A 12,886-nucleotide genomic window follows, 5' to 3' on the forward strand; every position below is an offset into this window, starting at 1 on the left:
CAAAAGTCTCTCATTTGATGTCGTAAAGAAGTTTGCATCTGTTTTTGAAAAAGCAATTCTTGTCAAGAAAAGAGACAAAAGCAACAGTTGTGAGTGGGGTGGTCAACACTAGCTCCGCCCCTGCGTTAATTGCATTAAATATTTTTAACACTTTAAACTAAATATATATATATATGTATATATATATATATGGTAACTATATATGTATGTGTGTGTATATGAAGAGTTCATTTGCAAAAATCGATAACTCCATTTTAATTTTTTTTTCAGAAATCACTTTTTTTTTATTGCGCATTCCAAGTAATATCAATCAAACTGCAGTTGGGTTGTTTTGATTAAGTAATAATAACTTAAACAAATGCAGGTACTTTACAAAATTAAAGTTAATTGAAAGTATGCTTTTTTTTATATATTAAAAGTTTGTTTTATAGCAAAAGCAGATAACTCCACATTTCATGTTTTAGAGTAAAAAAAAAACACTTGTTTAATCTTTGTAATCTCCTCAGATGACAATGTAGATGCCTGACAAACGTTGTTGTTGTTGTTGTGATCATAAACTGTATGGATGTTATACATGGAGCTTTTCCCTCATCATTGTAACGCGCTGCTTTTGCAAGGTTTCGTGAAAATGTTTCAGCTTTTATTATCCTTTTTCGCCCTGAAGAAAATATCACAGGTTCAACAAGTTCGTCGAAATTATCCATCCTCGATCACTTTTAGTCAGCTTTGACGAAACTCCTCTCAGCTAGCACGTCTTTTCAAAGTGAAAGTAGCCTTGTCACCTGACCTGAATACAGCGCGCTGATTCGCTAAAATGGACTTATCGGCTTCTGTTCAAAAACAACAAGGGCACTTGTCGGCTTCTGCAGTAAAACGTGAACTCGTGATGCCTTGAAAGTGGACAAAACCGGCTTTTTTGACAAAACGTGTTTAGGGTTCAGATCGCGCTATATGTGGAGAATAATGCACGGCAATCAGCTCTTTTTTTTAAAGTGGCGTTTATCGGTTTTTGCAAATGAACTCTTCATATATATATATAGCATTTCTTGTATTTAAATAATAAAAATTGTATCTAGAACAGGGGTGTCCAAACTCGGTCCAGCTCCAACTTGCATCAACAAACCGGCCTGGATGTTTCTAGTCTTTCTTCTTTTCCCTCAGTATAGTGTATTAATATCCATCTCATCATCTTTAGCTTTCTTTGTCCATATTCGGATGTATGACTTTTTGAACTATAATAATACTTCAATTCTATTCTTTTTCTGCATTTCAAGCACTGGTTTTCCTTCAGGAAATGCAAGTCTAGTTTATTATGTGGCTTACATAGCACAGCGTCGCAAAGGCACTAAGTTACATTGCAAAATTTTCCCTATGGAGCAAACTACAAACTGCATCTACATTGCATTACATTTATGCATTGTAAATGTAGTTTTGAATACCCTGACTTGCTCCTTTGAGACTATTTTGCAACCTTAGATTTTGCCACTTAACAACTACAACATTTCAGTTATCAGCTTTAACTATATAAAGTTTTTACATAAAATCCATGTTAAACTCCTTTAAAGACTCAGCATAAGTGTTTATAAGAGAGTGCAGACTAAATCACCTGTTCATGTTTTAAGTGTCCAATAAATATCCATCTCATCATCTTTAGCTTTCTTTGTCCATATTCGGATGTATGACTTTTTGAACTATAATAATACTTCAATTCTATTCTTTTTCTGCATTTCAAGCACTGGTTTTCCTTCAGGAAATGCAAGTCTAGTTTATTATGTGGCTTACATTGCACAGCGTCGCAAAGGCACTAAGTTACATTGCAAAATTTTCCCTATGGAGCAAGCTACAAACTGCATCTACATTGCATTACATTTATGCATTGTAAATGTCGTTTTGAATACCCTGACTTGCTCCTTTGAGACTATTTTGCAACCTTAGATTTTGCCACTTAACAACTACAACATTTCAGTTATCAGCTTTAACTATATAAAGTTTTTACATAAAATCCATGTTAAACTCCTTTAAAGACTCAGCATAAGTGTTTATAAGAGAAGCAGGATGTGCATTAATTGTCTATTCAGATGCATGAGTGTGAATGTGTATGCTTGATTAACAGCTTAAGTGGGTCTAAGAGAGTGGTACAGGAATCTTTGATGGGATGTCACAATTTTGTCTAAATTCAGGGATGATCTGAAGAAGGAGTCTGTTGGACCCTACGCTGAGCAGAGAGATTGGAGAAGATGGAGAAATAGCTGGGCAAATCACAGCATATTTTCCCTTTGTGAATTAAAAACTCCCCTATTTAATCTCTTCTGAGCGAACTTTGAGGTTAAGCTGGTGCAGATGAGTAATAATGTGGATGTGAGGATGTCAAATGTGGCTTTAGAGATGTTGTCAGATCAAAGTGTGGTGGTCGGTGTCGAGTGAGGGTGCAGTGAAGTGTAGAGATATTACTTGAACAAGGTTGTTGAAAATATAACAGGAAGCTTGGCTGGTTGAATCGAACTTTGGCCATGTGGCTTCATTTAACAAGCTTCCCTCGTCTAACAGAAACAGGGCCTTGATAAGAAGGGGAACTAAACAACTAGAGACTAATAGCGTAATAGTGATTTTATTGTGGATAAGGGGTGTTTTGTCCTGGACATGTACTGTACTGGCAATAATAATAAAATATACCAATATTTAATATATAATTAAATGTAATTATTTTAATTTATTTTATTAATTTTTTATTGCAGTACCATTCAAAGGTACAGTTTCCGTATGATATAAAAAAAATAATAATCAAAATAATATTTGTATTCAACAAGGATACATTCAGTCGATCAAAAGTGACAGTAAAGACATTTACGATGTTATAAACATTTCTATTTCAAATAAATGCTGAACTTTAAACTTTCATCAAAGAATCCTGAAAAACATTGTCACAGTTTCCACAAAAATATTAAGCAGCACAACTGTTTTCAACTGATAATAACAAAAAAAAAAATCTTGAGCAGCAAATCAGCATATTTCTACTGTATTCTTATTCAAATAAATGTAGCCTGAGTGAGCATAAGAGATTTCTTTCAAATGAGTATGAAATTTCAAATGAAATTTTCTTTTTAATGAGTAATAAATGTAACAATTTTAAATATGACTTCAAATGTAAGCAGTTTACAGTAGTCAAGTAATGCATCAACTTTTGCAACAGCTTTGAACATGGATGATCCAATCAGATTGTAGGATCCGAGCTGTCAATTGTACAAAGAACGATCATATATTGTTCCATGTTTTATATTTTGACACTCTTCAAACATTACCAGAACTGAAGAGTCAGATTTTCTGCTCCAGTTCGTCAGTCTGCAGCGTGTGTGTAGCATTTTGTGTTTGAGAGCGAGTGTGCAGCGCACAGGCACTTTAACTTGACAGCCTGAACTCACACTCTTATCAAGTGGGGATTTGAGCCGCGAGACAGGCCTGTGGTTCTCTGTTTTTGGGTAATGTGATGTGAGAGACCCAGACAAATGCAGTAATGTCCATCAGAAGTGTCTGCGTAAGGCCTTCAGTGATGTACTCTCACATGGCAACCCTGAGTTGACATGCACAGCCTGCAACATGAGATTATGTCTGGCCTTTTGCAAACATCAGTAATGCAGCTCCAGCACAAAGTGCCTGTATCTCTAGCATTAAGAAAGCATTTGGAATCATAAACCCATATGCAAAGTGTGTCTGCAAGATTTGATCTGAGGCTTTGGCTGTTCAGGCTGATTTGTTACTGGATTGTTTTTGAATGATTTTCTATTTATTTTTCTGAGGCAGTCTAATTTCTTTAACGCCGTCCTGAAATTCCGAAACCTTTTAGCAGTAAACCATCTGATCAAAGCACATCTGTCTTTAAGAAATGGGGTCAGATTGGGATTTGATCTAATGCAATCCACTACGGCACCGAGCAACATTTTTCTCTCCTTGTTTCTTGATTTATCTGAATGCTTCCAATCATTCCTTCCAGTCAGACGTTCCATTCCTCTATTGAATTACACTGTGGCACAGGCTAGATCCTGCTTAACCGACTTACTGGCTTATTGAGGAAGCATAGCTAATGTCTCATATTCATGGGGTTATATTAAGGAAAGCTCAATTCTTAGTAAATCTGTGGTCAGGTATTGTGGGTGGTATGAGCAAAATCTTATTTCATGCTATGAGTATTTTATATTAAGGTAATGGCATATATAAGATTGCTGGAAATTCTTTTTTTTCTGTAAATTCAAACCAATATGTCTGATATTTAAGCATGGAATGTAGTAATGCCTATTTTTGTATAATCTCATTTGAATAATTTGTGGAATGTATTTAGGACACAAAGCCATTAAATAGTTTGGCCTCGGTCGTGTTTTTTTTTTAAAGAAATTAATACTTTTATTTAGCAATGAAGTATTAAATTGATCAAAAGTGACAGTAAAGACATTCAATTTTATTCTATTAAAAAAAATTCAGTTTGAAATAAATGCGATTCTTTTTAACTTTCTATTAATCAAAGAATCCTAAAAAAAAATGGTTTCCACAAAAATATTGCACAGCACAGCTGTTTTCAACATTGATAATATTGGGAAATGTTTTTTGTGCATCAAACATTTTCTTGTTAACATCTCTGAGACTGTGTAATTGATCTGGCTCACAAATGTTTTACAGACATCCAATACAAAAGGCAAAGTCTTTAATGGCTCGTGCTAATCCAGCATCTACAGTATATGAGTCTTTAAAAGTGTTTTTTAACTTAACTGAAAATCAGAATCCGACACTTTGTTTCTCAGCTGTAATTACACAAAAAGCAAAAAGAGCAAAGGGCTCATTTAGCTGTGATGATGAGCCGAGGGGTGATAATGAGTTTTTGATAAAATGCTCCATTAGGGTGCATTATTTTTCATAACATCTTGAAGAATGTAAACATTTATAATATTAATAGCACAGCATTCATCTCTTGTGTAAGAATATGAATATATTGTAAAAGTCATGTGTGTGGGTTTAGGTGATGAAGTTGAGGAAGTTGGCCCAGCAGATTGCGAACTGCAGACAGTGTTTGGAGCGCTCGAGTGCCCTCGTCACACAGGCTGAGCACAGCCTGAAGGAGAACGACCACGCCCGCTTCCTCCAGACGGCCAGGAATGTGGCTGAGAGGTGAGCGCGCACACACACACACACATACACCCCGTCACTGCCTCTGGCAGCGTGAATTCAACTTTAAGCAACTCTGCACATTTCCCGGTGCCACCGCCTCCTTTCAGTTCTGTTGCTTGTGGCTTATATTCAAAATAATACAAAATATGCCTTCAGGACTCAATATTTAACAATATTTGTGCAACTTTGGGTGTGGAGAAAGACTTTACGGTGTTGTGCGTTTTACAAAATAAAGGTCTATGTGCATTGCCGGCACATTTATTTGCATTGGTGATGCAATGACCAAGCTGTGACTTTTCTGGTGCTATTATAAGCCTATTATAAGCCTGTATTGGCAAGCAATTAATGCAAACACAGTTGGTTTGTTTTATGTAAATGTAAACAGGTTCAAAAACAGGATGGATCTGTTTTGCAATATCAGGTCTATGCATTAGGCAGTCTAAATGCAGTCTAATAGACCTGATGCTGGCTAAATAATAATATGAAATAATATTAATCAAACAACAATATTATCAAGAAATAAACTAATCACTTTTTTTCTTTATTATTGAGTTTTTACTTGAAAAAGTTTATATAAAAATGTTTTTATATAAAATAACAGTTGAATAATTCTATATAAATATTTTATATATTTTTATAAAAAGAAGAACAAAAACTACTCACTGCTCTTATTGTATTTTTTTTCTTTATTATTGACTTTTTACCTAAAAACTTCTACCTAAAATTGTGTTTTCTAAATGAAATAACAACTGAATAATTAAGTATATGTAATAAATATTTTGTATTTTTATTTAAAAAAAGAGAAAACAGCTTAATGTTTTTTTTCCTTATTACTGACCCTTTACTTAAAAATTTGTAAATTCTAAAAACAATATTTCCTTAATTAAATAACAATTTAATAAATGAATTATATATAGTATTATATGTATAAATACTTTATATATTTTTATAAATATATTACTAAATACACTCAAAAAATTAAGCCTTTTTTTCAAGATTTACACAATTTAATTAATAGTAAAATTGAATGGAATAAGTAGTTTTGAATACCCTGACTTGCTCCTTTGAGACTATTTTGCAACCTTAGATTTTGCCACTTAACAACTACAACATTTCAGTTATCAGCTTTAACTATATAAAGTTTTTACATAAAATCCATGTTAAACTCCTTTAAAGACTCAGCATAAGTGTTTATAAGAGAGTGCAGACTAAATCACCTGTTCATGTTTTAAGTGTCCAATAAACATTAATCCAATCCAAGACAGTCTAAATGCATAGACAAAACATCTGTGCACAGCACCACGCTTAAAAGGTGTCAGCATGAATCTGCCAAAGTGCCAAGTGAGTCATTGCTGACTTAGGGCAGACCAGTAGGGTGTGGGTGCCACTCATCACATTCATACCAACCTCAGAAGAGTCTTTTATAGTCCCAAGAAAAGCTATGGGAATGTATTTAATCCCTGGAAGGATGATGTGTTAAGAGGTCTGATAAGGAACATATCAACAGCAGGAGTCATCCATCATTGCACTCGTCCACTGAGCCAGAGCGCTCTGAGATGGTGGTAGAGCGAGAGAGAGAAGTTTGCTTTCCTTCAGACTAACCATTTGTGTCCGCTGGCTCGTTTTTTTATTTTACTCTCTAGGGTAGCTGAGTGGTAGGATTGCGCTGGGCATTATGGGATTGACAGCAAATCATCAAAAAGGTAATAAATGCTCAACTTTGTGTAAAATGCCACACTTTGCCTGATTGCACAAGTTTGCATTTTTCTGATTATAATGATGCCTACACCATAGAAATGGTTGTAAATTTAACTGTAAAAGACTGTGAAAATGCTACTTTAAAAACAGTTCATTGGTTAACAGTAAGTTCTCTTATTCTATAAGGAATGAAAAACTGAAATAGTTCTAATGTCACAGCTGTCAGCCTCAATTTTACAGTAAAATACTGTTAAATGTACAGTTTTTGAAAGTGAAACAGAACATTCACTGTTTATTTTATAGACATTCCAAAAAAAGGATTAATCCATAGGGTTTGTCTGGTATTGAGCGGGTTTCTTCTGTGTGAGTGGATACCGCTTGACAACAAAAGTTGCTTAGCCGAAATCCAATAAAATATTGGGTTAGTGCTGTCCTTGGCTTCTGTTCTTTCTTAATGAGATTGAACCCTATTAAAGCAGGATGTGCATTAATTGTCTATTCAAATGCATGAGTGTGAATGTGTATGCTTGATTAACAGCTTAAGTGGGTCTAAGAGAGTGGTACAGGAATCTTTGATGGGATGTCACAATTTTGTCTAAATTCAGGGATGATCTGAAGAAGGAATGGACTTACAGGCTGAAATGTCTCTCCTTTCTGTAATGATATGGTCCACATCACTCCAGACAGGACATGATGTTGATATTCTCATGGATTTTGCATGAACTGAAGCAGAGAGGCTGGAGTAACTTAGTTATCCCAGTGGACTGATTAAGTGCCATTGTATTTTTTAATGAAACTCTTTGCTCTTATCTGCAGGTGAACACAGCCATGCATGAAGCCAAGCTGGTAGAGGAGTGTGATGAATTGGTGGAGATAATTCGCCAGAGGAAACAGGTCATTGCTGTCAAGATCAAAGAGTCCAAGGTACAGTTTCTCTCTATTTGCACCACTGAGACAGATTAGGGCGGCCCTTTTAAGTATATATTAATCTTTGTTCTTTTTTAATTAATATATTAATTTTTAATTCATATATAATTTTATTTATAACTATAAATTTATAAATAAAATCGTGTGATCAGTAGCATTTTTGTTTTATTGAGTTTTGCTGTGGCATCAGAAATTTGATCAAGAACCTTGAAATTTCCGTGGTTTTGGTAGAAACTACTGAAATTCTGCTCTCATGGAATCCTTACTGACTGTACAGTCTTCTGTATTATTTGAATTTCATGTGCCACACACATTTCTCTGGGTTTGAGCGCTGCCAGATGCTGTTTATAATTTCTGTCACTGTGGGTGAAATCACATACAGTCTTATAGCCTGTAAATAGACTGTTGTAAATAGAAACATTTATAAATTAATTGCCAGTGCCTCTCTTTCCTCCCAGAGTTGCCATGGCCACCGCCTCCTCCCAGGTCCTCATCCCAGACGTCAATCTGAACGAGGCTTTTGACAATTTTGCCCTTGATTTCTCCAGAGAAAAGAAAATTCTGGAAGGACTGGATTATTTGACAGGTAAAACCAGTGAGAAAACTGAAAACTGAAACCATCTTCTACAGGTGCTTTCTGTGTATGTAGTGCAAAGTTAATGAATACATGCTGTATCCGGGATATGGCCAGAATTACATCAGCAGAAGTGAATCAATACATCCCGTCTCGACGATTGCCTTCTTTTCCAGCACCCAACCCTCCATCTATACGTGAAGAGCTCTGCACGGCCTCGCATGACACCGTAACAGTGCACTGGACCTCTGAAGATGAATTCAGCGTCACCTCCTATGAGCTTCAGTACACCATCTACACTGGCCAGACCAACTTCATCAGTGAGTCTAAATACACACCTTGCACAACTTGCTATCTCACTCTTTTCCATGAAACCTTCATTTATATCTTATACTTATATCTATACTTCTCAGCTGGTTTTGCTTCTGTTCACAAACGTTACATTAGACGTCAAGTGGTGACTCAACACAGTACCGACATTTTTGTCATTCAAATGTAAACATGTTCTTAATTTTATCAAGAACTGCATAAGCCCATCAATTTGAAAAATAAATAAATAAAAATATCAACATAGGCTTTACATACACTGAACAAAATTATAAACGCAACACTTTTGTTTTTGCCCCCATTTTTCATGAGCTGAACTCAAAGATCTAAGACTTTTTCTATGTACACAAAAGGCCTATTTCTCTCAAATATTGTTCACAAATCTGTCTAAATCTGTGTTAGTGAGCACTTCACCTTTGCCGAGATAATCCATCCACCTCACAGGTCTGGCATATCAAGATGCTGATTAGACAGCACGATTATTGCACAGGTGTGCCTTACAATTTGTAACTTTTATCAAAAATAAAACATATAGGACACATGGATGTGACTGTGACTTTTTTCAGTTTATTTTATTTTAATTTAATTAATTTTATTTTTATTGTCATTTATTTATTTATCTTTTACTTAATTTTTACTTTTATTATTTTTAATTAATAATATTTTATTCATATTTTTATAATATAATATAATACACACTCTTTTTAAATGAATCTCTTATGTTCACCAAGGCTGCATTTATTTATCAGAAATACAATAAAAACAGTAATATTGTGAAATATTATTGCAGTTTACATGTTTTCTATTTTAATATACTATGCAATGTATTTTACAAAGCCACATGTTTAGTAACCATTACTATTATCAATGTTGAAAACAGCTGTATTTTTGTGGAAAATCATGGATTTTTTTTTACATTGTTTTTACGTTGTCGTAACTGTCTCTTTTGATCAATTTAATGTATTCTTTTCAAATAAAATATTCTTTTTTTTTTGTAATCTTACTGACCCCGAACTTTTGAACAGTAGCGTATATACGTTTATTTTCAATTTATTATTTTCATTCAGCATTTTGTTTAATAATTTAGCATTATTTTGAAGCGCTCTAACTACACCCATAAAAATTTTCCAAAGGAATCATAGCATTTTTTGAACACCTACATGTTCCCCTATACCTTTTGTTTTGTTGGAGCACTTAAGTCTAGCTTTTATGGATCTGTGGAGTGAAAGCGCTCTTAAGGCTTAATTGCTTAAAGGCCAGTAAAGCACTCTGACATACATAACTTGTTTGGGCTTGGACAGTACAGATACAGCATTTTCCTCTCACTCTCTCACTCACAGACCTGCTCCTCAGTTTCCATTCAGCCCGCTTCGGTAACAAACACGGTATATTCATTTCAACCGCTGATAGTTTAGAAGCCCCGAAACATCTACAGAGCTACCGCAGGCTCCTTAGAGGATACAAACAAACAGACACAGAAATGGAGAGCAATGCTTTCTTCCCAGACCTTTTTACAGCGTTGCTCTGTGAATGCGGATGCCTAAACGCTGCAATTCTTAGATGCGTATGCTTAGGTCCCTTGAGATGAAATGTGAGTCTTTGCTGGTGCATTTTCTCAGCCGTTGGCCAAGTCAGGCAAAGTGGCTCCAAAAAATACTCCGGCCCTGCAGTCAGGATCTATCAGCTGTAGATGGATTTCCTTCTATGAAGAAGTTCAATCACATTTAGTTTCAAGGCATTTTTAATGGAATAATGTTTGTATATTGGGTTTTTTTTATCTTGCGTTTTATCATTTATCATATTTGCTGGCCAGTGAAATTGATGTCTTGTTTTATGTTCCCTTTAGCAAAAGTGTATTACATTTTGCAAGCCTCTCATAGCAAAAGCATCATTTTCAAGGGCTTAGGCTGAATAACATGCAGGATCTTTTTCATGATGCTCATTTATTGCGATCCGTCAGTTTGTATGCCAATACCAAGCCTTTGACATATAAAATAACAGTCATATGCTATGTAAAAATCTATACATTTCCCCTGCAGTGCACTCAAGTCCAATATATGTAATTGCACAGCTGCCATGACTGGAAAACCAACCTTTTGTGATCAATTAAACGTGCCCAGAATTCATATGCACCAGCCAAAACTCAAGCTAATAGAATACATAAGCTGTAAAATGGACTTTAAAGCAGGAAAGCTTCTTTGCTTTGTAGTTCGTGGGCAGAGTCGTTCGAGGTTCTGTTGAAAGAGCAACTCTGGTTTGTCTGTGGACTTTATCGTCAGCTCTGTGAAAGTGAGGGTACTGGCCTGGCATCAGCCCTGATTAGATCTGACACGAGCTAATGCTCTTTGCTCCACGCTCATTGTGACATTGATTGATAGTGATACAAGCCGCCAGACTGGCATGTTAACCTGCAGCAAACAGTATGCAAATGCCGCTGTCCTTGCAGAGGAAATGGGCCACATCAACTAATCTGACATGCGCACCTCTTGCTTAGGGGCTTGTGCCGTGACTCATGGGCAGTTTATGGAAAACGGGAGAGTCGTGGATGTTATAGGGGCCAGCAAACACATGGTCGAACACAACTGTAAAGCTGACAGATGAGTGAGGTCAGACCAGTCTAACAAAAGACCCTATTGTGTTCATCTGACTCTGTGTGTCTGTTTTCCAACAAAACTCTTGTTCATTTGATAATGTGTGTCCCCACAAAACACTAGCTCAATGTGCTGTGCAACCTTGAGAACACCAACAAATCTTATATATAGACAAACCCACGCTGAGAACAGTGAGAGTGTGTTGACAGAGCTGGTAGTCAGCTATTGTATGTAATATCAGTTAGTCAGAAATTAAAGGGATATTTTCTTTTCTCTGTGGAACACAAAAGAAGATATTTTGAGAAATGTTTTAGTGTGTTTTTTTCTCTCCATACAATGGAAGTCAGTGGTCACCAAAATTGCTTGGTCCTGTCCTTATGTTCTATTTATATTTTGCTCTTTTTTTTTGTATTTATATTATATCTGTGTATCTGGTTGTGCCTTATTTATTCTCAGAGATAAGTATTGTTGATTTTGAAGCTCATATGAATTGGTTTTAATGAAGAAACTGCACTCAGCTCAGACACATAATAAAGGCGTCTAAAAATCTATTCTAAGGACAAACGTTGATTTAAAAAAAAAAAATCTTAAACCTCTATATTTTAGGTCAATCTACTGTGTTAAGAAGGCAGACTGAAACTGGTTTTAGCTTCTTCACAGTTTGTTGGTCCAGTAATGCACCTTTAAGATTTTTTAGACTGTTTTTGCAACTGTTATAGAAAACGTAATCTTCCCTGTCCGATGTTGGAATGACATTCAGCTGTTTTCACAATGTTTATGATTTAGAATGGATGTAAATCTGCTCTTGAGGTTTATCAGATGTTTTTACCCAGATATTAAACAAATCATTCCTGGATGTGTTCTAGCTGTGCATGATATAGTAACAGTAACAATAATAGTAATAAAATAATAAATCTTTTTTATATTAGTATTATATTAATATTTTTATTGTCTAGTAACCATTTGGGAGGAAAAAACTGTAAGGTACTCGAGGCAGTGCTATATTTTGAATATAGTCATGGCTGAAGGGAATGTAGACACTACCAACTATTTCTAGCCCTCTCAAAACCCTTTTAATACACTACCATTACAATTTTTTTTTATAAATTAATATTGTTATAAGGCAAGGTTGCTTAAAATTGATCAAAGGTGACAGCAGAGATATTTATAAAAGATTTCAAAAGGATTAAAAAAAAAAAAAAACTTAAAAAATCTTAAATGAAAAAAAGGGCTGTTATTGTCAAATTTCCACTCATCAAAGAATCCTAAATGCCAAGAAGTGAAAAAAATAAATAAATAAAAGCTGGCCCTCTGGTGGAGCACAGCCTTGTTCAATGGTTGCCCAGCATTCCGTGCCTGGGCAGACACTGAAAAGGTACCTGATGACCTGCCTGGATCTGCCTGGTGCTCGGAGCAGTTCACCTGTCTCTTAAAGGGGGCATAACAAACACAGTTTCACCCAATCTCATGTTAATCTTGAGTACCTATAGAGTAGTACTGCATCCATGGCCGGACTTACCATTGGGCTTGAATGGGCTGCAGCCCAGCCCGCCTTAACCCGTTTACATTTGTTCAGTTATGTGCCAGTCAGAAATTATTAGCCGCATTTCAACAG

At 35.4% G+C, this 12,886-nt stretch overlaps 1 pseudogene; it reads left to right on the forward strand.

Moving 5' to 3' along the window:
- The window catches only part of LOC107752035 (probable E3 ubiquitin-protein ligase MID2), a 91,123-nt pseudogene that overhangs the window by 62,063 nt on the left and 16,174 nt on the right, over positions 1-12,886 (forward strand).

Source organism: Sinocyclocheilus rhinocerous, unplaced genomic scaffold (assembly GCF_001515625.1).
Source record: "Sinocyclocheilus rhinocerous isolate Xijiao unplaced genomic scaffold, SAMN03320098_v1.1 scaffold662, whole genome shotgun sequence".
In the NCBI taxonomy this organism is placed as follows: domain Eukaryota; kingdom Metazoa; phylum Chordata; class Actinopteri; order Cypriniformes; family Cyprinidae; genus Sinocyclocheilus; species Sinocyclocheilus rhinocerous.